This window comes from Callorhinus ursinus, unplaced genomic scaffold, assembly GCF_003265705.2.
Source record: "Callorhinus ursinus isolate GAN/ISIS: 27379988/994484 unplaced genomic scaffold, GSC_fseal_2.0 scaffold10, whole genome shotgun sequence".
Taxonomy (NCBI): domain Eukaryota; kingdom Metazoa; phylum Chordata; class Mammalia; order Carnivora; family Otariidae; genus Callorhinus; species Callorhinus ursinus.
The window spans coordinates 33,939,580-33,967,525 of record NW_027397072.1 but is presented as its reverse complement, the minus strand read 5'-3'; the positions used below and the strand labels follow the sequence as shown (position 1 = coordinate 33,967,525).

Below are 27,946 nucleotides of genomic sequence, written 5' to 3'. Positions count from 1 at the left end.
TGCAAATGGGAAAGGCAGTATATTTGTGCAAAAGAGATACCGCAATGAAGTTTTGCTAAAAATTAAAACGTATAACATTTAAAAATATGATGCTTCTCCTCGATGTTCTGTCATTTCTGTAAAAACATGAAGAATATCCAAATAAACCTGGTGGTACCAAAATTTTCTACCTCCCAAACTTGTAGAATTTCTGAATACCAGGGACCACAATTTTATGAATGTTATTCTAGTATGACCAGTGTATCAGTTCTTTCCAGAAAAAAACTTCCTAAAACTTAGTGGCTTTTAACATTAGTTGTTATATTTCTAATAATTCAGTTGACTGAATGATTCCTTGCTGGATTCACCTGGGTTCATGCAGCTACATTCAGCTGGAGGATTAGTTAGTTTAGAAGATCCAAGATGGCCTCACTTACATATTTGGGACATGTAAGTTCTCAGCTTGGCCTCTCATCCTATATTAAGCCATATTGGCTTCCTTGTACATTAATTTCATAGCCATATTTCAAGCAGGTGAGGGAAGAAGAGACAGACTAGCTAGAGATCTCAGGATCTAAGGAATGACATGTGTTAGGTTCCCTAGGCTTTCTTTTTGCCTCATCAGTCCTGGGCTGAGTGTTGGAGAAGTCAGCAACCTAGAAATACCAATGGGCACAGACAAAACAAAGCCCTAACAAAAGTCTATTCTCTCTAACTAGAAGAGCAGGAAAGGGGCAGTCTACTAATAGATAATAGCTGTCCCCTCCAAATAAACACCATAGAAAAACTGTGGCCCCATTTACACTCCTGGAAGGAAAGGCTGAGCAAAGAACCTAGATTTCTAGCATTGTCAGGCTATGACAAGGTGCTCCAACACTCTACTAGAGTGGTGTTAGAGAAGACTCAATAGGGACTGGGGCATTTACCTTCCACCAGGTGATGAACAAGGCCCTTCTTCCATGGTGTTAGTGGAGACCATATGGGGAGCTTGGACTTCCACCTCCCATGGTGGTAATGAGGCGTCATGCCTCCTTCCTGCTGGGGTAGTATGAGAGGAAGTCTTTTGAAGATTCAGAGCTTTCATGACCACCCAGGAATAAGGCCTCCTCCTTACAGTGTCAGTATGGGCCATGTGGGTATAGGCTCCAGGGTGTCAATGGAGTAGGGAAGCTGTATTTCCATCCATTGTTCCATCTGGCAGAAGTGAGGAGGCATCCTCTTCACTTGCTGGAGTGGCATCAGAGAAAGGACACCAAAACAAATACCTAAATAAGACCCAGAGTCTCATAAAATAATACTTGAAATGCCCAGGTTTTATTTAAAAATCACCCCTCATACCAAAACCCAGAAATAATTGAACTTGAATGAGAGAAAGCAATCAAAGAAATCCTATAGCTGTTAGAATTATTGGAAAAGGATTTTAAAACAACCATTATAAAATTGATTCAGTGAGCAATTATGAATATACTTTAAACAAATGAAGAAAAAATAGAATTTTAGCAAAGATATAGAAATTCTCAGAAAAGAAATAGAATACACAAAGAAGAACCAAATGGAAATTTTAGACATAAAAATACAATAACAATGAAGCAATCCTCAATGGATATGCTCAACATCAGAATGGAGGGAACAAAGGAAACAATCAGTGAAGTTGAATTTAGGACAATAGATATTAATCTGAACAATGGACAGAAAAGTGACTGAGGGAAAAACAAAATAAAACCTCAGGGACGTGTGGAACCATAACGAAAGATCTAGCATTTGCATCATCAGAATTCCAGAAGGAGAGGAGAAAGAGGGTTGGGATGAAGAGGTATTAAAAAAATAATAACTGAAAATTTCCCAAACTTGTCAAAAGATTTAAACCACAGATTCAAGAAACTGAGCAAATCCCAAACAGTATTTTAAAAAATGCCAAAATACATCATAGTCAAACTTAGGAAAACTAGGGATAAAGCAGTGAGTGAGACATGACATTTTACAGTGATAGCAGAGTTTTCATAATAAACCATGGAGGCCAGAATGAAGTAGCACCACATTTTTCAAGTAGTGAAAGAAGAGAACTGTCAAATCAAAATTCTTCATCCATAGGGAACAGCCTTCGGGAATGAAGAGGAGATCAAGATATTCTCAAATGAAGAAAAACTAAAAGAATATGTCACCATCCTATCTATTTTAAAAGAATGGCTAAAGGAACTTATCTAAACCTAAAGCACATAGGTTAAAAAGAGTCCTGAAATATCAGAAAGTGAGAAAGAACAATCAAAAGAGCAAACATATAGAAAAATACAATGGAAAAATACAATTTCCTTGTTTTCTTGAGTTTTCTAAACTATGGAGTACAACTGAAGCAAAATTTATAACACTCTTTAATGTGGTTCTCAATATATGTAAATGAAATATTTAAGACGATTATATACAAAGGAAGGTAATAGGACATGGAGTTTTTACACTTTACTTGAACTGGTAAAATGTTGACACCAATAGATTGAGATAAATTATGTATATATAATGGAATAACTAGAGCAAAAACTAAAAATTATACAAAGAGATGCACACAAATATACTACAGAAAAAGCAAATTGGAAATTTAAAAAATTTCCAATGAACTCATTCCAGGAATGCTGGGAAAAGAAAACAAAAAAACAAAGAACAGACAGAAAACCAAAAATAGAATGTCAGACTTAATATATCAAAAATTAAATTTAATATAAATGGTAAATTCACAAATTAAGGGACATAGATTAGTAGATGTATTAAAAAATATGACTAAATAGTGTGCTGTCTGTAAGAAACTCACTTCAAATATAACAGTATATCTAGGTTGATATTAAAAGGGTGGAAAAGGATATACAATAAAAAAGCTAATCAAAGGAAAGCAGGAGTGGCTAGATTAATATAGATAAAGTAAACTTCAGGTGGATTGAGAGGTGGATAAAGGGATACATATATCTGTATGTTATAGTTTATAACTATATGTTATAAATGGCAATTATAGAATATAGGTGGTAGATATATAGTTACTCACTATAAACATCTTCTAGTTTTTCTGTATGTTTAAAATTTTTAATCAAGTTTTGGTAAATATATCCATATTAAAAAACATATTAGAAAACCCAAAGGAATAGTAGTGCCTTTGTACCAGATCAAAAAATTAGGCATAGATGAGAAGTTGCTATGGCTCTACCTAATAAAGCTTAAAAACAAATCTCCAAAGGATAAAACAGTTTCTACATAATTTAACTGCATTTCAGAACAAAGATAAAGAATATTTAAAAGGGGGGTAGGTGCCTGGATGGCTCAGTCAGTTAAGCATCTGCCTTCAGCTCAGGTCATGATTTCAGGGTCCTGAGATTAAGCCCTGTGTCTGGCTCCCAGCTCAGTAGGGAGTCTGCTTGTCTCTCTCCCTCTGACCCTCCCCCCCATGCTCTCTCTCCCTCTCTCTCTCAAATAAGTAAATAACATCTCTAAAAATATATTTAAAAAGATTAGAAGTATCCAGCATCAAACAAAATAAAATTAACAATACCTGACAACCAAACGAAAATTACCAAGCATGTGATTAAGCAAGAAAATACAGGACATGTTGAAAAAAAAATCAATGTAAACAGATAAGAAATAGATAACATTTCTTATGGTAAGGACATTAAATGAGTTATTATAACTATATTAGACATGTTTAAGAAGGTAGAGAAGAGCAAGACTCCGTTAAGGGGACAGCTGCAACATAGGATAAAGACCAAAATTGAATTTATAAATATTAAGAAATCTAATGTTTAATATGAAAAACACAGTGGTTGGATCAATACACAATTAGACACTGCAGAAAAAGGGACTAGTAAACTTGACGACATAGCAGAAAATATATATTTATGCCAAATAAAACACAAAAACTAAATAATAGTCACAGTGATTAATAATAATAATAATAACAACAATAATAAATAGAGCACCAGTAAGGTGTTGAGACAACTTCAAGTGGCCAAATATGTGAGTGAATTTTCTGAAGGAGAGAGCAAAATAAATATTTGAAGAAATAAGGCTAAAAGTTTTCCAAACTTAATGAAAACTGAAAATTCACAGATCAAGAAAATTAAAAAATGTGAAGTATAAGAAACATGAATAAAAACCACTAAAGCACATTATAATCAAATGGCTTAAACTAATGATAAACAGAAAGTGTTACAAACAACCAGAGAAGAAAGATTTAATATGTACAGAGGAATAAAGAAAACAATGACAACAGACTTATTTTGAAAGCAGTACAAGCCTGATAACAGTGAAGTGACATATTTAAATATAAGAGGAAAGTCTCTTGGAATCTGCACCGAGCAAACATATCTATCTTTTTTAAAAGATTTATTTAGAGGGCATAAACAGGAGGGGCAGAGAGAGAGAGGGAGAGAGACTCTATGCTCAAAGTGCTGCTGGACGCGGGGCCCAATCTCCTGACCTGAGATCACAACCCTGAGCTGAAACGAAAAGTCAGGCACTTAACCGACTGTGCCACCCAGGATCCCTAATACAATATCTTTTAAAAATACAGTGTAAAATTTTTTTCAGACATGTAAAAGCTAAAAGAATTTATCCACTATGTAGTAGTAGGCCTGCTACACAGGAAATTTTAAAGTCTTTTAGGAAGAGGGAAAATGATGCCAGGTGGAAATACGGAGTTACACAAAGAAATGAAGAATAATGGAAATGGTAAGTATATGGGTACTTGTAACTGGTCCACTTTCTTACATCATACCCAAAAATAAACTCAAAATGGATTAAGGACCTAAGTGTGAGATCCAAAACATAAAACTCATAAAAGAAAACATAGGAAGTATTCTTTTGGACATCAGCCTTAGCAACATATTTATAGATATGTCTCTTCAGACAAGGGAAACAAGAAAAAATGAACTATTTTTTTTTATTTATTTTTTTTTTTAAAGATTTTATTTATTTATTTGACAGTGAGAGACACAGCGACAGAGGGAACACAAGCAGGGGGAGTGGGAGAGGGAGAAGCAGGCTTCCCGCCGAGCAGGGAGCCCGATGCGGGGCTCGATCCCAGGACCCTGGGATCATGACCTGAGCCGAAGGCAGACGCTTAACGACTGAGCCACCCAGGCGGCCCGAAAAAATGAACTATTAAACTACACCAAAATAAAAGGCTTTTGCACAGCAAAGGAAACAATAAAAAAACACAAAAAGGCAACATACTGAATGGGAGAAGATATTTGCAGATGATATATCTGATAAAGGGTTAATATCCAAAATATATAAAGAGCTTATACAACTGAACACCAAACCCTGCCCCCACCAAATAATCTGATTAGAAAATGGGCAGAGGACCTGAATAGACATTTTTCCAAAGAAGACATACAGATGGCCAGCAGACACATAAAAAGATAACACAAGGTCACTAATCATCAAGGAAATGCAAATCAAAACCACAATGAGTTATCACTTCACACCTGTCAGAATGGCTAGTATCAAAAAGATAAGAAATAACAAGTGTTGGTGAGGATGTGGAGAAAAAGGAACCCTCATGCTCCCCCCTTCATTGTGGTAATGCAGTTTGGTTCAACCACTGTGGAAAACAGTATGGAGGTTCTTAAAAATTAAAAATAAAAATACCAGACAATCCAGGGGCACCTGGGTGGCTCAGTCAGTTGGGCGTCCAACTCTTGGTTTTGGCTCAGATCATGATCTTGTGGTCATGGGATCGAGCTCCACACTGGGCTCTGCACTTAGTGCAGAGTTTGCTTCAGATTCCCCCTCCTCCCCTCCACACTTGCACACTCTCTCTCTCTCTCTCTCAAATAAATAAAAATAAAATCTTTAAAAAATAAATAAATAAAACATCTAAAAAAAAAAGAAAGAAAGAAAGAAATACCAGACAACCCAGTAATTCCACTACTGGATATTTATCCAAAGAAACCAGAAACACTAATTTGGGAAAAGATATATGCACACCTATGTTTATTGCAGCATTATTTATAATAGCCAAGATATGGAAGCAGCTTCAGTGTCCATCAGTAGATGAATGGATAAAAAAGATGTGATATATATAAAATGGGATATTACTGAGCCATAAAGAGAATGAGATCTTGCCATTTGTGACAACATGGATGAACCTGTAAGGTATAATGCTAAGTGAAATAAGTCAGATAGAGAAAGACAAATACCATATGATTTCATTCATATGTGAAATCTAAAAAACAGAAGAAACAAAAAGCCAAAAAGAGAGCAAACCAGTGGTTGCCAGAGGGAAAGGGATGGGGGAGTAGGTGAAATAGATGAAGGGGATTAAGAGGTACAAACTTAGTTATAAAATAAATAACTCTCAGGAATGAAAAGTACAGAATAGAGAATATAGTCAATAATATTGTGATAATGTACAGTGACAGGTGGTGACTACACTTACCATGGTGAGCATTGAGTAATAATATAGAATTGTCAAATCTCTGTTTTACACCTGAAACTAATATAACATTGCATGTCAACCACACTTCAATAATGAAAATTTTAAAAATATAGCTACTTGTAAAAGAAATTTTTTATCTTTTAAAATACCTTTAAGATATAATTGACAATTTAAAACAAAAATTATATTGTAGGGTTTAGAATATATTTAGAAATACTTGACTACAACAAGAAAAGGGTTAATAGTGGAGAAAATGTAGCATGATGTTATGTTTATTGTACTATGCATGAAGCATTATATATTTTTTAAATGTAGTACGTGATAAATACACATATTGCATGATTATTAAAAATTCTATGAAATGCAAATTAATCTGTAGTGACAGAAAATCAACAGTGCCTAGGGATTGTAGGGGAAGACCTAAGGAAGGAGGAATGCATTACAAATGGGCAAAGAAATTCTTGGAGTTGATGGATATATTGAATATCTTGATTATGGAAATGATTTTACAGGTATATACATATTTCAACACTGATCATGTTATACATTTTGAATATATGGTGTTTATTGTATGTCAATCATATCCTGATCAAGTTGTTAAAAAATATAAAGTAAAACAAAATAGAAAACAAGAAATTTAAATTATCAAAGAAAAAGTTAATCATTCTATGTAATGGAGAAATTTGAAAAGGTGAATTCTCTTCCCTCTTTTAAAAATGTTTCAAAATTGAGCATGTACTATGTGTTAATCCTTTTGTATCAAGAGCATTATATGGAGGAAATTCCTTCATATTTATGACATGTATATCCTGAAAGTAAAATTATTATGCTCATTTCATACAAGGGAAAACAGGTTGGAGAAGCTATGTAGGTTGCCCAGCGTCACAGACCTACTGAGTTACAGGACTCAAAATCAGACAGTCTGATTCCAGGATCCATATTCTTTATAATCTATTTTATCTTACTAATGCTGGTATTTTGCTTTAATATCAATGTTAAAATCAATTTTAAAGCTATTTTAAAAAAGCTTGAGTCAAATTTGCATCCCACAGTTCTTTCTCTTTTACCCATAAGCCCCACCCTCTCTGGAGTTGATTTTCAGTCCTGTCCAGAATATTTCATTGTCTGTTTTGGTGTGAATAGCTCAATATTTATGAATAACCATTTGCTGTCTTTGTTTCAGTCATCTGAGAAGCTTATCAAATTCTTCTCATCTGACCATTATCATTTGAGGTAGAACTCAAACTCTGAGAAAATATATATAATTAATTTGATTATCCATGCGAGTTACTCATTAAATATGGTAATTTTATTGTTCTTTACCTCAATAAATTTCCTTGTAGAACTGGAAATTATGTATTAAAAATCTTGAATCTGAGGTGCCTGGGTGGCTCAGTTGGTTAAGCGACCAACTCTCGATTTCGGCTCAGGTCATGATCTAAGGGCAGTGAGATCGAGCCCCACGTCAGGCTCTATGCTGGGCATGAAGCCTGCTTAAGATTCTCTCTCTCTCTCTCTCTCTCTCTCTGTACCCCCCTCCCTGACTCACTCTTGCTCCCTATCTCTCTCTCTCAAAAAAAAAAAAAATCTTGAATCTGGATCAATTAAAGTATTTGAAAAATGAAGTCAGCCTTCTGATCTGGGCTCCTCTCTGCTTTTCTTTCTGATTGGGAAATGAAGTGTGCAAATAATAAAAAATAATAATCCATTGTATTTAAGCTGAAATAAAAAGAGACTAAACTGAGAGGTGCCTGGGTGGCTCAGTTGGTTGGGCATTTGATTCCTGATCTCTGCTCAGGTCTTGATCTCAGGGTTGTAAGTTCAAGCCCCATCTTGGGCTCCTTATGGAGCCTACTTTAGAAAAAAGGGAGGAAAAAAAAAAGACTAAACTGAAAGAATTGTTTGCCTCCAGAATAACAGCCATTTCATCAATTTTCCAGTTCAGAACATTGAAGTCACCTTTCTTACCTGTTTTTTCATCTTGGATATTCATGTTAAGTGTTTTTATTTATTCTGTTAAAACTTTAGTCCAATTTGATTCTTATTCATCCCTTCATTCTGGCCCTGGGCTTCAATCCTGAAACACAAGGTGACCATAGCAATATCTCATCTCTCTGAAACAGCTTCATCATCTCCACAAATATCCTGAAGACCATTTCCAGACCAGCCATTCTAAGACACAGTAGTTTCCTCAGGTTCTTCAAGATCTTAGAATATCCCTGTGATTCTGTATCCTATCCAGACTTCATAAAATTTCCCACTTCTACCCCCTCCCACTGCCAGCTATACAATATCATTTGAAACTTCAGATATCCACAACTTTTTGTCTTTAGCATGTGACGTATCTATTCTCAGACCAGTAGTCTGAGCTCAACCCTTCTCCCCAGTGAGGAATCCCATCTAACTTATTTTGGAATATCTGAATTCCAGCCTTTCTTTTCTACTTAAATCAAACTCTGTGTTCTTCACTGATCCTCCAAACTACGTTCATATCCTTTCTGTCAGAATGCCTTTAATGTTTATAATCGCCATTTAATGCTTAACTCTTGTTTATTGGTTTTAGGTAAGATTTCTAAGATTATAAACACTTTCAGAGCATGACATACTTTCTCTTTTGCATCAACTACAAGCTTAAGTCAGGTGGTATATCTCTAAGTAATTACTAGCTTTTTGAAATCATAAGATACATATTTTATACTTCGTGAGGTGTGTTTTTGTAAAGTTTTAAATCAATATTATTTTGATAACTTCTACTTGTACTTAGTTATGTCAGTATCATCATAACCACTTTGTGGGTGAATATGATAATGGCAAAAGAGCTACTTGGTTTTCTGATTAATTTACACACATTCATTTACATATCATTCATGTACAAAGTGCATAATATATTGTGCCTATATTGCACATATGCTTGTGTTCCTCTCATTTACCACCACTATGGTCCAAATATTGTAATAAATATTTACTTTGAGCATATTATCTTATATAATTGTCCTTATAGGAGTTCAGGTTTATTGTTTGGAACAGTATGTCCCTTTGCACAAGATTATTGATGTGGCAAGTGCAGAGACTCAACTGAATGTGTCAATGCCCTTCACAGAAACTTATTAACTTCCCAGTATGTCTTAAAAACATACAATTCATTCATTTAACAAATACTGACTTTCTGCTATGTTGCAATAACTATAAAAGGTACTAAGGACACAACGTAAATGGGACACAGTCTCTGCAACCAAGGAGGTTGTAGCCTGTACCTGTAAGATAGAGAGTAAGCAATAGAATTGTGGTGTGAAGCAGGCTGTGAAAGCAAGGCATCCAGAGTACCCTGGCATCACAGAGGAGAGTTGTGTGACCCACCCTGAGCAGTCTATGCTAGAAATATAGAATCCTAGGTTAAAATTTAGATATAACCATTCATACTGTCACAAATTAGTACCAATTTGAGCCCATTTTTTTTTAAAGCTAACTTAATATCTGTGGTTCTTTAAATTCAGTTAAACTAATATTTCTGAATCATAGATCACCTACTAGGTTATACACAGTCTTCTAGGCACTGTTGTTGTGTTAGAAGGTGGAGGAGAGAGAGTAGAGTACCTCCCAAACTGCGAAGGCACTTCGAGACCAGAAGACGAAGTAGGCCACTCCATAACAGTTTACATGGAGTTTTATTCAGGGTAACTTTCTGATGGGGGGATGGGGTGGAGAATGGTTGATCCACAGCAGCTGCATAGCAATTCTCTGCAAAATCTGGACCTTACTCCACAGATTTCACAGAGCGAAGGGACATGCAGGAGGGCATTGTAGTGAGATCAGAGGGTTCACACACACTTCAAAGGGCTTTCATGCACCTAATAGACATCTACCCTTCACATAGATCTTGTGGCACAACCTGTGCATCAGGAAGAGGAAAGACTATGTCATAACAGATTCATGGAAGGCCAAAACAAACCTACCCCCATTTCTAAGGCATGTATATTAATTTCCAAGGAGCCTGGAACAGGTAGTCCCAGGAGAGGTCACGGAGGAAACAGGAACAAGGTGAGGGCCAACGATGGAGTCAGTATTATCAGCACTGCTGCATGCTGATATTAAGAACAGAAAGACAAACCTTTACCTTTTGGAATTTTAAATATTTGTAGTGGACCGGCTCTAATTTGAGGGAGGACTTGCTTTTGAAAAATAAGTAAATGGCAGCAAGAACTTGGTCTGACAAAAAGAATGAGTGATCAGTGAGCATCATATTATATTTGGCCAAAAATTATATGTGATTATAAAGTGATGAGGTTAATATTCTTTCATGCTTTGTAAATTAATTTTTAGCAACACCAAAAATGGCATGTCAAAATTTTTTGAAAAGTAGAAACACCTTAAATAATAAATTATTTCTCACTTTGATATATAAGATTTGATATGAAAATCACTTTTTAGTATGTGTTTGTAGGCCCTGCCGTGTCCCTTCTCCCTTTCATCTTCTTGAGAGCTCATTTAATAGCATTGGCGTTACTCCCAGATTTTAAAATGAGAACCACAAAGCCAGTTCTATCAGAAAAATGTGTTCTGATGAAATTGAACCAATGGAATAATGTTGGTACTTGTTGAGTAAAAAATACAAACCAATCTGAGTTTCTAATATACATAACTCCCAGGAAGGAATCCAAAGAGCTGAAAAGTTTTGTCATATTGCAAATGTTTTGCCCAGAGAGAATTGTTTGAGTCAATTTGCTTTGGAAGGCTTTCCTTTCAGTACTTTTATTTGGTCTATGTTAAGTCTACTGCATTTACTAATTTAAGAAAAAAACAAACAAAAACAAATAAAAAGCAATCAAAACCATCATATGATTGAATCTAATTCAATTTAAAGTTTCCCCATTGAGGAAAAATGGGAAACAACAGTAACAGCTACACACACACAAACACTTACAAGATTGTCTAAACTTTTTAGATTGTCTAAACTATATTTGATTTTATGTGCAAGTTACTGTGAACATGTCATTCTTTGATTCTAAATAGTTTCCTTAGTGCTCTGTTTACAATTCTGTTTGGAAAACTAAACTCGCTAAAGCAACTTGTATTGCTCTTCATAAATAATAACTTGAAAAGTTAAGAAAAATTACTTTTACCAAAGAGAAAAGCCCCATGAAATATGAACTATAAATATTAGAAAGATAATTTGACCAAATTATCCTGATACTGCATTATAATCAAGTGGTCTGTTTTAATTCAGAAGTGTTATAAAATATACATTTCATGATTTTTTATTATCAATTATTTATGGCAATCAAATAGGAGTCTACCTGACCATCTGCTTTGCTAACCTCTAATCCCCCTCTTATCACTATAAACAAATACATCCAAACTAAGCCACTAAATTGGGAATTTAATAATTTAATTTTAATAAAACTGAAAAATTGAAAGAACCCTTGAAATTGTCTTTTAAAATATCTTAATTCAAAGACATATGGCAATATGCAAACAATTTTCTGATCCCTCATCTGCTTCGTTTTATTCACAGAGCCAAACATAAATTCATCGGGAATTAGTGATGCTTAATCTTTATATTGTTGTTAAGGTTGTAGACCGTTTGAAAGATAGTTTAATTCATTACCGTGGCTTTCCAAACATATTTCTTGAAAATGTGGATCTGCAAGGATCATCTGGAAGTCACAGAGTTGACTATATATAATCTATCCTTGGACTTATGCTTCCCTGCCTTACTAGCCTAATGCTGAATGGGGAGGCTGGAGTTTCAAATCACAACATAGAAACAAAAGGAGAGAATTTAAGTAAATGAATTCAGTTTAAAGATACTAACTTGATGGATTTAGCACTGTGTCAGATATGGTGGGATTAATGATAATCTCATCTTGATTTCTGGATCAGTAGCATGATAGATAAAAGCATGGTCCCTGAAGGAACTTAACTGGTTTTCAAATCTTGGGTCACCTTTCCTATTGGGTGATCTTTCCTATGACTTAGTTTCCTCCTACATAAAAATTACTAATAAAAGCCAGTTATTATGGGGGAAAATACAATGATAAAAATATTTACACAATCTGACACAAACCAAAAATTAGAGTAAAAAAGACAGGAGAGGGAAGCTAAATAGCATAAAATAAACTGGTAGATATAAATCCATGTAAACACAAATATTCTGTATTAAATGTTCCATTTAAAATATAAATATTTTCAGACTGCACTTAAACTTTTAAAAATCTAACTATGAGTTGTTTACAAAAGGCAGATGTAAATATACTGATACAAAAGTAAAAGAAGTAAGTTGAGAGAAAAATACTTTACAAACTGTATTCAAAAGAAAGATTGTGAGCTATGTTAACATCAGCTGAACTAGGCTTCAATGCAGAAAAAAAGAATTAGAGGTAAGAAGAGGAATTCCAAATGATAAAGATGTACCAGGAAGATATGGCCATTTAAAATTTGTATACACCCAATAACATAGCCACAAAATTTAGAAAGCAAAAAATAACAAATCTATGAGAAGAATAATAAACTGTACAATTATAGTGGAGATTTGAACCAGACTCTTAATATTTTATAGAAGATGGAAAAGTCAATACAATATGAGCATAAAATATAAGAAAATGAATATTACTAGTGAAGAGTTCCCTCAAAAATTTCTTATGCATTAACTAATGTGTATGAAAAAAAATTATTTTATTACATACCAGAATATGGTATCTTCTTCTATTTGAGGTTATAGTATAAAAGTGTCAAAATTATGCACTGTCACACATTAGACATGATAAAAATTTGATACCAGTGCCAAGTTTAGAATAGCTGTATATCATTCAATGAAATTAACTTACAAGGTCTGAAAGTAAAATTTTTTGAGACCTCGCCTCCTTCGTCCTTTCCATTCTTGTTCACTCTGAGAACATTGTGTTCAACTTCCCTGTATTTTAGTAACTTGATAGAATCAGACCCATTTTAGCCTAGCACAATCTTTACTAAAAGAACATTTATTGCTTTCCCCACTGCTTCTTAAGGCAAGATTCCATCAATAATAGACTATTCCATTTTCGAGTTTTCAGCTTTATTAGTTTCCAGCCAAAACTTAATCAAGATTGAAGGTCAGTGAATAGAGTCAATCTAACCCTTGAGGGAGTAAGAGCAAAAGATAAATGTGACTTGGAAAGATTCTTATCACTGCCATTAGAACTATAGAAAATAAAATAACAGCTAGATGTTTAAAAACTTCAACATTTCAATAGCCTGGCTTGCTTATAATTTGGAAAAGTAAACCCAGCTAGGGCCAGTCAATGCAATTACAAATAAAAAGGAAAACTTGATTGTTTTTCCATGCATGAAAACATTAAGAAAATTAGTCTTTCCCCCTTTGTCCAAGTACTGACTGTAATTATAGATAGCAGGGATTCTTAGTTACTATAAAATATGGGAGTGCTTTTAAATTGCTCCTAACTATATAGCTGATTATTAAAGGAGAATAAGAAGACTGTGGTTTAATGAGTGCAGTTTTGAAAAACAATAGGGGGGAATGCCATTACTGCATAATATTACTGTTCTTTCATCATTAACTTGAAAGCACAACTAAAGAGGAACGTGTCTAAACTAGTCCAGCTACCATTCTATTATTAGTTTCCCATGACTTGTTGTATCACTACCTGCTCTTTCATAAAAAAGAGGGAAATGCAGATATTTAATGCTGTAGCTTAAAAACTGTTTAGATTCCTATTTTCCTGCAACATGGTTCAAAATGTTCTCAGCTGGGTAGGAAAAAGAGAACCCTTGCTTTACATTAGAATATTTTTAGAAACAGAATGGAAACTTGAGAACGGAAGTGGATAATAGATATCAAAAGAAAAGAAATGTTCTGAGTCTGAAAACATACATTGGAATTTTAGTTAGAGGGAAAATAAAAAATCATGAATTGCATTATGGACCATTCAAATAACTTTGCTATATTCTTGTGATTATTATTACTGGTTTTACATCAGTCTATAATATTGAAAACACAGGACTCAATGGAATATTATCAGATAACAACTTCTTTTCTACAATCCCTCTATTTTTTTATTTTTTAAATTTTTTATTTAAATTCAATTTAGTTAACATATAGTGCATTATTAGTTTCAGGGGTAGAATTTAATGATTCATCAGTTGCATGTAACACCCAGTGCTCATTACATCAAGTGCCCTCCTTAACACCCATCACCTAATTACCCCATCTTCTACACACCTCCCCTCCAGCAACCTTCAGTTTGTTCCCTATAGTTAAGAGTCTCTTATCGTTTGTCTCCATTTTTATCTTATTTTATTTTTCCTTCCCTTCCCCTATGTTCATCTGTTTTGTTTCTTAAATTGCACATATGAGTGAAATCATACGGTATTTGTCTTTCTGACTGATTTATTTCGCTTGGCATAATTACCCTTTAGTTCCATCCAGTCATTGCAAATGGTGAGGTTTCATTCTTTTTATGGCTGAGTAATATTCTATTGTATATTTATATATGTACAATATATATACACACCACATCTTCTTTATCCATTCATCTGTTGATAGACATCTGGGATCTTTCCATATTTTGGCTATTGTGGACATTGCTGCTATAAACATTGGGGTGCAGTTGCCCCTTCGAAACACCGTTTTGGTATTTTTGGATAAATACCTAGTAGTGCAATTGTTGGGTCATAGGGTAGTTCAATTTTTGACTTTTTGTGGAACCTCCATACTGTTTTCCAGAGTGGCTGCACCAGTTTGCATTCCCTCCAACAGTGTAAGAGGGTTCCCCTTTCACCACATCCTCACCAACATCTGTCATTTCCTGAGTTGTTAATTTTAGCCATTCTGACTGGTGTGAGGTGGTATCTCATTGTACTTTTGATTTGTATTTCCCTGATGCCTAGTGATGTTGAGCATTTTTTCATGTGTCTGTTAGCCATTTGTATGTCTTCTTTGGAGAAATGTTTGTTCATGTTGTTTGCCCATTACTTGACTAGATGTTTTGGTTTTGGGTGTTGAGTTTGATAAGTTCCTTATAGACTTTGGATACTAGCTCTTTATCAGATATGTCATTTGTGAATATCTTCTCCCATTCCATAGGTTGACTTTTAGTTTGTTGATTGTTTTCTTTGCTGTGCCAAAGCTTTTTATCCTGATGAAGTTTCAATAGTTCGTTCTTGCTTTTGTTTCCCTTGCCTTTGGAGATGTGTCTAGCCGAGGTCAAAGAGGTTGCTGCCTGTGTTCTCTAGGATTTTGATGGATTTCTATCCCACATCTAGGTCTTTCATCCATTTTGAGTCTATTTTTGTGTATGGTGTAAGAAAGTGGTCAGTTTCATTCTTCTGCATGTGGCTGTCCAATTTTCCCAACACCATTTGTTGAAGAGACTTTTTCCCATTGGATATTGTTTTCTACTTTGTCAAAGATTAGTTGACCATTGGGGTGCCTGGATGGCTCAGTCAGTTAAGTGTCTGCCTTCAGCTAAGGTCATGATACCAGGGTCCTGGGATCGAGCCCCTCATTGCTCCCTACTCAGCAGCAAGCCTGCTTCTCCCTCTCTCTCTGTCACTCCTCTTGCTTGTGCTCTCTCTCCCTCCCTCTCTCTCTCTCTCTTTAATAAATACATAAATAAAATCTGTTAAAAAAAAAAAGATTAGTTGACCATATAGTTGAGGGTCCATTTCTGGGTTCTGTATTCTGTTCCATTGGTCTGTGTCTGTTTTTATGCCAGTACCATACTGTCTTAATGATTACAGCTTTGCAATACAGCTCTAAGTCCGGAATTGTGATGCCTCCAGCTTTGGTTTTCTTTTTCAACATTACTTTGGCTATTCAGGGTCTTTTCTGGTTCCATACAAATTTTAGAATTGTTTTTTCCAACTGTGTGAAAAATTCTGGTGGTATTTTGATAGGGATTGTATTGAATGTGTAGATTGCTTTGGGTAGCATAGACATTTTAGCAATATTTGTTCTTCCAATTCATGAGCATGGAATGTTTTTCTACTTCTTTCTGTCTTCCTCAGTTTCTTTCATAAGTGTTCTATAGTTTTCAGAATACAGGTCTTTTACCTCTTTGGTTAGGTTTATTCCTAGGTATCTTATGGTTTTTGGTGCAGTTGTAAATGGGATCGATTCCTTCATTTCTCTTTCTGCTGCTTCATTGTTTGTGTATAGGAATCCAACAGACTTCTGTGCGTTTCCTGTGACTTTGCTGAATTCCTGTATTAGTTCTAGCAATTTTTTGGTGGAGTCTTTCAGGTTTTCTACATAAAGTATCATGTCATCTGCAAAGAGTGAAAGTTTGATTTCTTCTTTGCCAATTTAAATGCCTTTTATTTCTTTTTGTTGTCTGATTGCTCAGGCTGGGGCTTCCAGTACTATGTTGAAAAACAGTGGTGAGACTGGACATCCCTGTCGTGTTCCTGACCTTAGGGGAAAAGCTTTCAGTTTTTCCCCATTAATGATATTTGTGGTGGGTCTTTTGTATATGGCCTTTATGATGTTGAGGTATGTTCCCTCTGTTCCTACATGGTGGAGGGTTTTTATCAAGAAAGCATACTGTATTTTGTCAAATGCATTTTCTGCATCTATTGAGAGGATCATATGATTCTTTTCTTTTATTTTTATGGTGTATCACGTTGATTGATTTGTGGATGTTGAACCACCCCTACAGCCCAGGAATAAATCCCACATGGTAGTGGTGAATAATCCTTTTAATGTACTGTTGGGTCCTATTAGCTAGTATCTTGTTGAGAATGTTTGCATTCATGTTCATCAGGGATATTGGTCTGTAATTCTCCTTTTTAGTGAGGTCTTTGTCTCATTTGGGGATCAAGGTAATGGTGGGCTCATAGAATGGGTTGGAAGTTTTCTTTCCATTTCTATTTTTTGGAATATTTTCAAAAGAATACATATTAATTCTTTAAATGTTTGATAGAACTCCCTGGGAAGCCATCTTGCCTTGAACTCTTGTTTGTTGGGAGATTTTTGGTTAGTGATTCAGTTTCTTTGCTGATTATGGATCTGTTCAGGTTTTCTATTACTTCTTGTTCCAGTTTTGCTAGTTTATGTTTCTAGGAATGCATCCATTTCAACCAGATTGCCTAATTTGTTGGCATGTAATTGCTCATAATATTCTCTTACAATTGTTTGTATTTCTTCAGTGTTAGTTGTGATCTCTCCTCTTTCATTCATGATTTAATTTATTTATTTATTTATTTATTTTTATTTTTTTTAAGATTTTATTTATTTATTTGAGAGACAGAGAGAATGAGAGAGAAAGCACATGAGATGGGGGGAGGGTCAGAGGGAGAAGCAGACTCCCTGCTGAGCAGGGAGCCCGATGCGGGACTCGATCCCGGGACTCCAGGATCATGACCTGAGCCGAAGGCAGTTGCTTAACCAACTGAGCCACCCAGGCGCCCTCATTCATGATTTAATTTAATTAATTTATTTATTTGGATCCTTTCTCTTTTCTTTTTGAAAAGTCTAGGTAGGAGTTGTTAATTCTTTCAAAGAACGAGCTCCTAGTTTCGTTGATCTGTTCCATTGTTTTTTTGTTTGTTTGTTTCTATATCATTGATTTCTGCTCTCATCTTTACTATTTCTCTTCTCCTGCTGGATTTTGCCTTTATTTGCTGTTCTTTTTCCAGCTCCCTTAGGTGTAAGGTTAAGCTGTATATTTGAGACTTTTCTTGCCTCTTGAGTAAGGCCTGAGTTGCTATATACTTCCCTCTTAGGACTGCCTTTGCTGCATCCCAAAGGTTTTGAACTGTCGTGTTTTCATTTTCATTTGCTTCCATTGTATTTTTTTAAATTCTTCTTTAACTTCCTGGCCAACCAATTCATTCTTTAGTAGGATGTTCTTTAACCTCCATGTATTTGTAGTCCTTCCAAATTTTTTCTTGTGGTTGACTTCAAGTTTAATAGCATTGTGGTCTGAAAACATGCATGGTATGATCTCAGTCTTTTGTATCGGTTGAGTCCTTATTTGTCATTCAGTATGTGATCTATTCTGGAGAATGTCCCATATGCACTTGAAAAGAATATGGATTCATATCTTTCAATAATTCCTCTGAATGTAAATGGATTAAATGCACCAATCAAAAGACATAGGGTATCAGAATGGATCAAAATCAAGACCCATCGACATGCTGCTTATAAGAGACTCATTTTAGATCCAAAGACACCTCCAGATTGAAAGTAAGGGTGTACAGTCCCTTTAAATTTACTCTGAGGGCCTAAGCTTTTCCCTGCTTCCTGAATGACAAATAAAGCAGGTCCAAACAGCTTTTCTGGTAATGTTAAGTAGTAAAAACTATTCTCCAGTGTCTTTGATTCAGATAGCATAGTTTCAATTTATTAACCTATTGTTTAGGTCTGAGTAATAGTGATTGCTTCAATCTTGCTCTCAAGTTAAAACGTCTTTTCCAACTTTTTTATTATAAATGAGAAAAATGGGGAAAGGAGTATGTAGTTCCCCTCACATCTCTACCAAATACCTTTATTACTTTTTCTCTGTGTGGTTAATTACAGTGTTGGTCCCCCTTCTTGATTAGAGCAGTGGGAGGAAAAAGAGGAAATGGTAGCAAGAAAGTTTCTAATGATTGGTGTCATTATGGAGATCTACCACTCTGAACTTGGCAGAAGTTTAAGCTGACTCTAGAAAAATTCCCACCACCTTGACCACTCAACTGTGGTTCCATAAGCAGTGGTGAGCTCATCTCTATTCTAACTTTTCCCTTGTGATTTCTTTCACATATCCTAGGCATCTGTCATCATGTTCAGCTTCTTTTTGCTGAGAATTTGGATATGTTCAAAAATACTCAATGTTGGGTGTGTGTGCTCTTCCTTCTCTTTCTCTCTCTGTCCCCCCCCTCCATGCATATATGCTTTTACTACCATGAAACTCTGAAAAACTTATGAATTCAGTCCAATTCTTATACAATAACAACTGTTCCTTTTCTCCACCATCGAAGCAACTGGTTCATCACACAATGTACCTTTAGATTTCTTTGTTGTATGTGAAACACCAGTTCATGCTGTCTCACAGGTTAGAGTGGAACCATATAGGATGCCCTAAGAGTTCCCAATTAAAGCTCCATTCTTATGCTTGAGGTGAGGGACAGGCCTTCCTCTAACCCTTTTCTATAGATGTTGTGGTAGGCAACATGCCAATATCTTTCTGCCAAAATATCATCATCTCTAACCACCTCTAACCATCTCAACCACCACCTTTCATCTCCTTAATGGGGACAAAGTGTTTAAAAGTCATAACTGGTTGACAGACACTTCTGGAGTTATGTCCTTGCACCTCTCTTTGGAATGTGGTATATACTGTCATGGTACTTCAACTACAACTTCCCTTTTATGTTGTGTTACATTAATACTGATGTTATAATTGTTCAAATAAAGAGACTAGTTGGACACAACTAATTTTATTTGAGAGATTATTATGGAACAAACAGATTAACCTCAGTTTTAGCTAGACATTCAATGAACAAAAATATGTAAGGTACTATGGTATTTTTATTACCCTCCTTAGTTTTAGCAGTGATCTGAAAAATAGAGAATTACACTTTGGCATTTTACTAAAATCTGTAATTGCAGAACTTTTTTGCTAGCATTTTTTTTTTTTTAGTTAGTCCATATTTCATTGCTATTTATAAACTGAGTGAGTAGTTAGAGATAGGCTAAGTAAAGCACTTGTCTTGAAGAAATAAATAATCCTCTGGAAGTTGGATGCGCTAAATCCTCCAGGACACTTCTTGCCTCTAAACAGTTGCTGCCATTGTATCTCCACAATAATTTTGTCATGGTTTTCAGATTATGCATGCATAGACTAGCAGGCCCAAATTCAAGATGAGTTTTCATAATGATTAGTGCATAATATTAGTCCTTTTGCCAAGGATAGTTTTGCTTTAGATGACAGGAGCCATGAAATATCACACTCTAATTGAGTCCGAGTAACACTGTGTTCAGAAATTCCTTACAAATTCATTAATGCATTTTCCAGAAAGGTTTGGTATAAAGGTGTCCGGGTCACTCTCTAGTCACAAGAGAAACTAGTAAAGAAAACTGCTGACAGTAAAGACTACAGGGCTAAATCCAAGAAACCTGGATTTTTCACTTCATGAAAGTGTCATCTCACACAAAACATTTAATTTCCTTGGACTTCATTTTTCTTGTTTTCCAAAATATTTAATAATCCTACACAGCCTGTTTCACAGATGACAAAATAAGTACCATGTATAAAAGTGCTTTGAAATTTTAATAAAAAATTATATCACTTTAGTCCGTTATTATCACCATCATTGCTGTCACTGTTCTTCAGGCTTTATTTAAATCTCAGTATGGGATATTGTATCTGAGGTTTAAAAAAATAATCTAAATGTCTTGAAATTGGTAACTTTTGACCAGCTGTGACTCTGTGACTAGTGAGTTTTCCATTAAAAAAAAAAAAGTCCTCCGATATTAGACAGATGGGGGGGCAGGGAGATGAGCGATCAGAACTTGCTAGTTTGATAATATATATGTTGTAAATTTAGCTATCATTAGTGCTTTTGGAAGATCTACTAAAATTTGTCATTGTTTCTTTTATGGTTGTCACAACCAAAGTTACTCATCTGTAGCTGAAGATTCAAATGGATTTTTGCATAAGTAAGGGACTGCAGCCTGCACGGGCAACTTATATCTATTTTGACAAGAAACTCAGTGTATAGAAGGAATTATTTTGGATTAATCTAGAACAGGTCCCCTAAAGCAAGTGCTAGAAAAGTAGAAAATCAACAATACTCAGTAAAGCAGTAAAGTTAGTACATTTCCTCTAGTTTTCAATGTCTTTATTGAAAACAGCTGTAAAATTAGAAACGATCCAACCCCAATGTGCAAGCCATGCCAAAACCTCAAAACCACCAAAGGTATAAAACCACGTCCTATTTAATTGAGGCTGGATGAAGAATGATAGTAAAATATTGCTTGAGGTTTTAACATGGAGCTTTCCTCAAGCCAGGAGAAAAAACAACCCCAGATGTTCAGATGGTGCACACATTTCCTTTTCTAATGTTCTCATGTGGCCTTCTAGTTAATTGTTTATAGCAGTTCTAACTACAAAAAGAATAACATTTTATTTTGGATACTGTTCCTAAAGATGGATGTTTGGATGTATAAATCATACTTTTCTCACTTAAACTTTGGATCTCATAGGAGTAAAGTGATGTAGCTTCCTGGAACCACAAAATGAAACTAATTCTTAAGTCATAACAACTTGCTGTCTGGCTAAGGAAACACCACTTGAATAGTTTATTGCAAACTTTAGTTAAGGGGTGGTCTAATTAAGACCTGGCTAAGACTCTAATTTATTTCATTAGAGATATTCAAATCAAGTGGCGTAGTCTCATACACATCTCCTGCTTATAATGAATACGCAACCAGATTCCACTTTATGGAAGTTTATTGTCCTTTATTTCCAAATGATCTGAGTTACAGAAGAGCCAGGTTTGAAGGTATGGCTGATTTAAGTTAGCAAGTGTAGTAAACTATTTTTTTTAAGAAATATTCTAACTGCTATCATTGTGTATAGTCAATTTACTATTTTTGGTTTTTATTTATGGGCATGGCATCATAAAAACACAGACATTATAAAAATTCTAAGATAAATTAACATCTCGTATTATTTTTATGAAGCTTTTTTTCTAAGATTTTCTCTTTATGGGATGTAGGTTGGCAGTAAGGAACAAAGTTAAAGAAGCATGAATTAACAGCTGATTTCATGCTCAGAAGAAATCATTGTCTAAAACATTCCATGAACATCAGGACCTATTTAGAATTGTGTGTGTGTGTGTGTGTGTGTGTGTGTGTGTGTGTCTGGTTGATCTTAAAGATCAGATTTTCTCGGATGCATAGTCACTCAAACTTGATTCTAGTTCTTTGAAAAACCTAATATTTAAAATAGTTCTTTTTGTTTATTTTGTTTTGTTTTAGGGGTTGCACTCTCAAGGGACCATCATTATTCCCTGGAGAAAATTCAACTACCAGTCTTTTCTGTTTATGTATTTTACCCAGAAACGAGTTACCACTGGAAAACTTTAAATAATAGTTTAAAATAAATAATTTTATATAATAGTTGCATTATTATTGCTGTCATAAAAAATCACTACAAACTTAGTGATGTGAACAATACAGCTGTATTCTCTTATAGTTCTGGAGATCAGAAGTCCAACATAGGTCTTAGTGGGCTAAAATCAGGTGTACATAAAGTGGTGTTCTTCTCTATAGGCTCTAGGGAAGAATGTTTCCTTGCCTTTTCCAAATTGTAGAGGTGCATGCATTCTTTTCCTCATAGCTCCTTCTTCCATCTTCAAAGCCAGCATCCTATGATATCTCTGAGTCTGACATTCACTTTTTTCCCTACCTTTTTCACTTACAAGGGCCCTTGTGATTAGAGTGGATCTACCCTTATAACCCAGTATAATCCCCCCATGTCAAAGTCAGCTGATTAGCAACCTTAATTCCATCCATAAATATAATTCCCCCTGACATGTAATAGAACATATTCAGAAGTTCCAGGGATTAGGACATGGACATTTTGGGGGGTAGGGGAAACCATTATTCTGCTGACTACAATAATCAGTCAAGGAAACATTCCTAATATGGTTACTTCCAGAGATAAGCTTCATACTTGCAATGTCTCCAATGCTCACATTCTTTGACTTCATTTGGGAATTGGGATTAGATGTTCTGTTTCAGATATGATTCCCTATTTCACGGTTACAGTTCTTTGGCACTTTTTTTGCAATAAGCAATAGATTGCTTATTATTATTTCTTAATTTATTGGAATAATCAACAAGAATTAAATAAACAGAATAAGTGGGTCACATCTTATTCTTTTTAATATTGTTGTTGTAAATTTAATATCTGTTTGGCAAGTTCATGGTACTGTGTGCCAAGAGGAACTATTCTATGGCAAGCTGCCTTCCTTTTATGGAACTTCTGAGGTGATATGGCACATAAAACATAACTATTGTAAACAACAGTTAATTCATTTGAAATGCATTTCTGTGCCACGTTTATGTTTGTGTGAATCAACATGTCTTGAGTATCCATTGTGTGCTGTGTGCTTTGTGAGCAACTTTTCCTTTATCTCTTTAAATCACCTTTCATAGATGTGTAACTGAGGCTCGGAGCTATTAAGAAACTTGGACAAGATCACACAGGCGATGTGTGGTGGAGCTGAGATTTGAATCTGGTTCTTATAGATAATTAACCAATAATACACTCTAGCAAAAGCTAAGAAAGGGTTTTTTTTTTTTTAATGTAGTTCTGGAGGGGAGTAAAAAAAGGAAATAGCAATGTCTTATTAATAGGGGCAGTGCAAATTTTGAAGATTGGGTGTTCAGTATCACATTTATGAAAGAGACTAGGAAGAACTCGGGATTATAAGAAAGCCACTGAATTAGCCTTACTAACCTGCACAAGAAGAGTACTGGCATGGTGATGGTTCAGATAGCAAAATCCAAGGAATTCAAGGAACTCTTTGATAGGAAATGTAGAGATAAAAAATTCAATGTCAAAATGACAAAATGACTCCCTTCCAGTGAAAAAGCTATTGCAACCGTTATAGCTTATCCCAGAAGGAAGGTGATTTAGTCTAGCCAATATTTGGACTGTTGTCAGGGTAAGCTATACAGTTCTTTCTTCTCTTTTATTTCACGAGAAATTACTACAACACAGAAGCAGCATGACTTCTCATCGTATTCTCATATTTGGTGTCATGTAAGACACCATGTGACTTTCTATTAGAAATTAGTGCGAGGAAAACTCTGCTATTCCTGTTGACATCGTAAGATTTCTTTTATCAGACAAGGACAAAAATAGAGAATACCAGCTTACTCCTTTGGTTTTTGTTTTGTTTTTTTCTTCTAGAAAAACTCATAACTAAGCAAAACATTTAAGTGCAGTAACTGTTATTTTGGATTGGTTGTAGGACTTTGTTCTTAAAATTCATATGGTGATGTTAAGTGAAAAAAATGTGCAATTATGTTTACAACATAATTATAACCAAAAAAGATACTTAGAAAAGAACTGTAAGGAATCAGCAAAATATTAACAGGAGTTATGCTTGTAATCATGGGGTAAAGGGCATGGGTTTTTTTAATATTTATTCAATAATTTGAGTATTTTACTTTTAATATAAAATAAAATAAAATAAAAAGGGTTAATTCTATATGACTTAAAAATTTCTCTTATTGTAGTTTAATTTACACATTTCCTTTATTTATTTTATTTTACTTATTTTCATTTGTGTTTGAATTGCCCTCTCAAATTACTGTTCTCTGGAAGCTAGCAGGGAATAAATTATATTAATAAAACATTTTGTTTTATTACATAAATATTTTCATATAAATCAGAGATATACCATTTAATTTTATGTTAATATTTTTTCTAGGTTGGCTATAATTTTAAAGGATCTTTCACATTGTGTTTGAGAGGTCTAAGTAGGAAAATAAGAAAAGGCAAATGGACAGAAGCCAATTCAAAGGAAACATAAAAATCGAGTTGGAGAACCTTTTAGTACGAGGTAACCCAGCCTCTAGTATTTGTTCTCATCACAAATGTTATTTAAAAAAACAAAAATGTTGATTGCAGGGAAGCCTCATGGGAAATCAGAGTATTCCCATCTAAGTGTGATGATTTCAGCATAGGGAGAGTCCCTTCCTGTCCTAAATCAGCTAACTTCTCTTCTGGCCGACTCTACTCATTGACTGTGTGTGTGTGTGTGTGTGTGTAGAAGAGAAAAAGGAAAAGATAAAAAAGGATGTAGTTAACACTGAGGGGAAAGATGAAGAGTCATATCATTATTTGAAGGACAAAGGTAGAGGGTGTTAATCTGAACTGAAGGGGAAAGGGACTGTAAAAAATCACTTTCTTTGGCTTCCTCCTTCTACAGATTTTTTTTTAAGAATTTGTTGGGGTTCTAGGAATTGATTATAAAGACAATAGAATACATGCAACTTATATTAAATAGTTGAGTCATTGTGTGGGAAACATTCTTTAAAAAATGAGTCAAATCATTGGATTTGCACATGAGTATGAAGTCTAGGCCTTGAACAGGGTACTGATTTTGTCTTCTAATGTATTACATATTATTTCTCATTTAATGCTACTGGTGTATTTAAAGAGCATTCTATTGATACCCTTATTCAAGTTTCTAAATATACTGAGTATGAAGAGTTCTTGCATTTCCGTATGGGAATTTCATTTAGTTTTGCTTTTAAATATGCCATCAGCTGGTCTTCTGGTTAAGCAACTATTAATATTTCTAACTATACAGTCATTGATGCTATGAGAATTTTGTAGCTGTTACAGTGTAACTGAGTTCCTTCTGTGTTTATGACATTTTACTAAAAAAATATATATGTATGGCTTATATAGTATGTTTTAAAGATTATATGGCAGGAACAAGCTTAAAGGTATTGAAGACTGGAATAGGAAAAAATACCTTTTATTTTAGTTGATCCTGGGAAGGAGATATTTGAGTTGAGTCTTAAAGACTAGGTGGCTTTTGAGTGAGTAGAAATAAAGGAGGGCATTTCAGAAAGAGGAATGTACCAGCAAAAGATTGGGCTAGTAGAAGAAAAGACATATTCAGGAAATTTCAGGTAAGACAAGGAAAATTAATTAAATAATTTTCACAAGATCAGTTAGCAAATAAATAGTCAGTTTGGGGAATTTTTGCCCTAATGACTGAGCCACCCAGGTGCCTGGGGAATTTTTGCCTTAAACATGAATGAGCCCATATACTCTGCCTTTCCTTTGCTGTCTCTCCTCTATTGACTCTTTAGAAAGAAAGGAATACTCAACCCATGTGGCGCTTACGGACATTACTCTAGGTATACCATGCAGAATAGAGAAAAGTAAGAGAAAGTCCTTAAGGAACTGTGGCAGTGGTTTGCACATTAAGGAGCAGTTTTTAGCCATTTGTTTGAATACCACCTGTCTTTCCTACCAAAATATTATTAAGATCCACAGGCTACCTCTTCATTTCTCCATCTTTATTTGGCTGTTCAGACAAGTGTAAATTTTTCTATATTTATATGATGTCTCTAGCAATGTGGACATTCTGTATTATTAAAAAGCCCTTTTAAGACCTGTCAAGGTGGAAAACAATCTAGTCCCTGGATAATGGAATAATCTCTGAACTGGGATCACTTTGCCTATGTTTTCTAACAATGAAGATTAAACTGCTGTCTTGAATATAAACATCATGTTTGGTCATTCACAGTTCTAGAGAGCATTTCTATAATTCATTTTCTGAGTGGAAAGTCTGACAAGGAAGCTACGTTAGTTTTTTTGTCCTAATTATATGGCAGAATCTTTCATTAAAAAAAGTAGTATGGGGAGCTAAAGACCTCAAAAATACTTTTAGTTACAAAAAGAATACAGAAAAACATAAGTATTGAGAGGAAGACAGGATATCTTGAATGCAAGATCTTCTAATTTGCAGAACTATTTGAGAAAAATCATTACATTTCATTCTAATTTCCTTCATTTAATTAGGTATAACGTCATTTCCATGATCACATCAGAGATTTGTACATGTGTCCTGAAATGTTTAAACTGCTCTGCAAATATTGTGAAAGAATTGGCTAAAATAATAAGCAATGTTATTTTAAGAGTAAGAAACCCATAGAGCACTCACCTAATTTTAAACATATAGACCTTGGTCAACCTCTTTTGGTCCCTCAAAAATGGCATTGCTCCTCTTAAAAGGTACTGTTTTGAAGTACAATTAAGGATAGCAGCATGCTCAGAAAAAGTAGGTTGGATAAAGGTTTGGAAATAGTTATATGAAAGTTCTTTGAATCTGAATTTTAAAGCTTTGGAGTTTTCTACTTTAAAATGTCATCTTTCCTACTGTTGCTATATTGGCTCTTTTGTTCACAGCATTCAGAAAAGCTATATAAGAGAAGGCGTGTTCTAAAATTGTTGACAAAATTTTCTGAAGGGAATAAAGAAATATATATTATGTCTAGCATTAGAACAGGTACAAAGGTCCTCTAGTTTAAGATATAAAGTAAGTAAAATCTTGAGGCGCCTGGGTGGCTCAGATCGTTAAGCGTCTGCCTTCAGCTCAGGTCATGATCCCAGGGTCCTGGGATCGAGCCCCACATCGGGCTCCTGGCTAAGCGAGGAGCCTGCTTCTCCCTCTCCCTCTGCCTCTCTCCCTGCTCATGCTCTCTCTCTCTCTCTCTCTCTGTATCTGTGTGTCTCAGATGAATAAATAAAATCTTAAAAAAAAAAAAAGTAACTAAAATCTTCCTCACCTGTAAACTTTTTTTGAATTAAAATGTTGCTTGTTAGAGAACAATGGTGTAATTTAAAAATTTTACTTGAAAACTCAAATTCAAGATCATTTGACACTAAAAGTAATGCTGCATACTTTGGGCATTTGATGAAGTTCTATATTGCTTGAGTGCCTGTTTTGCTACTCAGTGATTTACTAATACTGTGCTTTGGGTATGCCTGACTCATTTATTCCATGTCAGGATGAAAGCTTTTTTTAATGAAGGAG

At 34.8% G+C, this 27,946-nt stretch overlaps 1 long non-coding RNA gene and 1 pseudogene across 1 annotated transcript in view; one reads left to right on the top strand and one right to left on the bottom strand.

Annotated features, from left to right (window-relative positions):
• Window positions 1-1,111, bottom strand: part of LOC112821288 (bis(monoacylglycero)phosphate synthase CLN5 pseudogene) — a 43,780-nt pseudogene extending 42,669 nt beyond the window's left edge.
• The window catches only part of LOC141373503 (uncharacterized), a 344,341-nt gene that overhangs the window by 264,529 nt on the left and 51,866 nt on the right, over window positions 1-27,946 (top strand). The window lies entirely within an intron of this gene.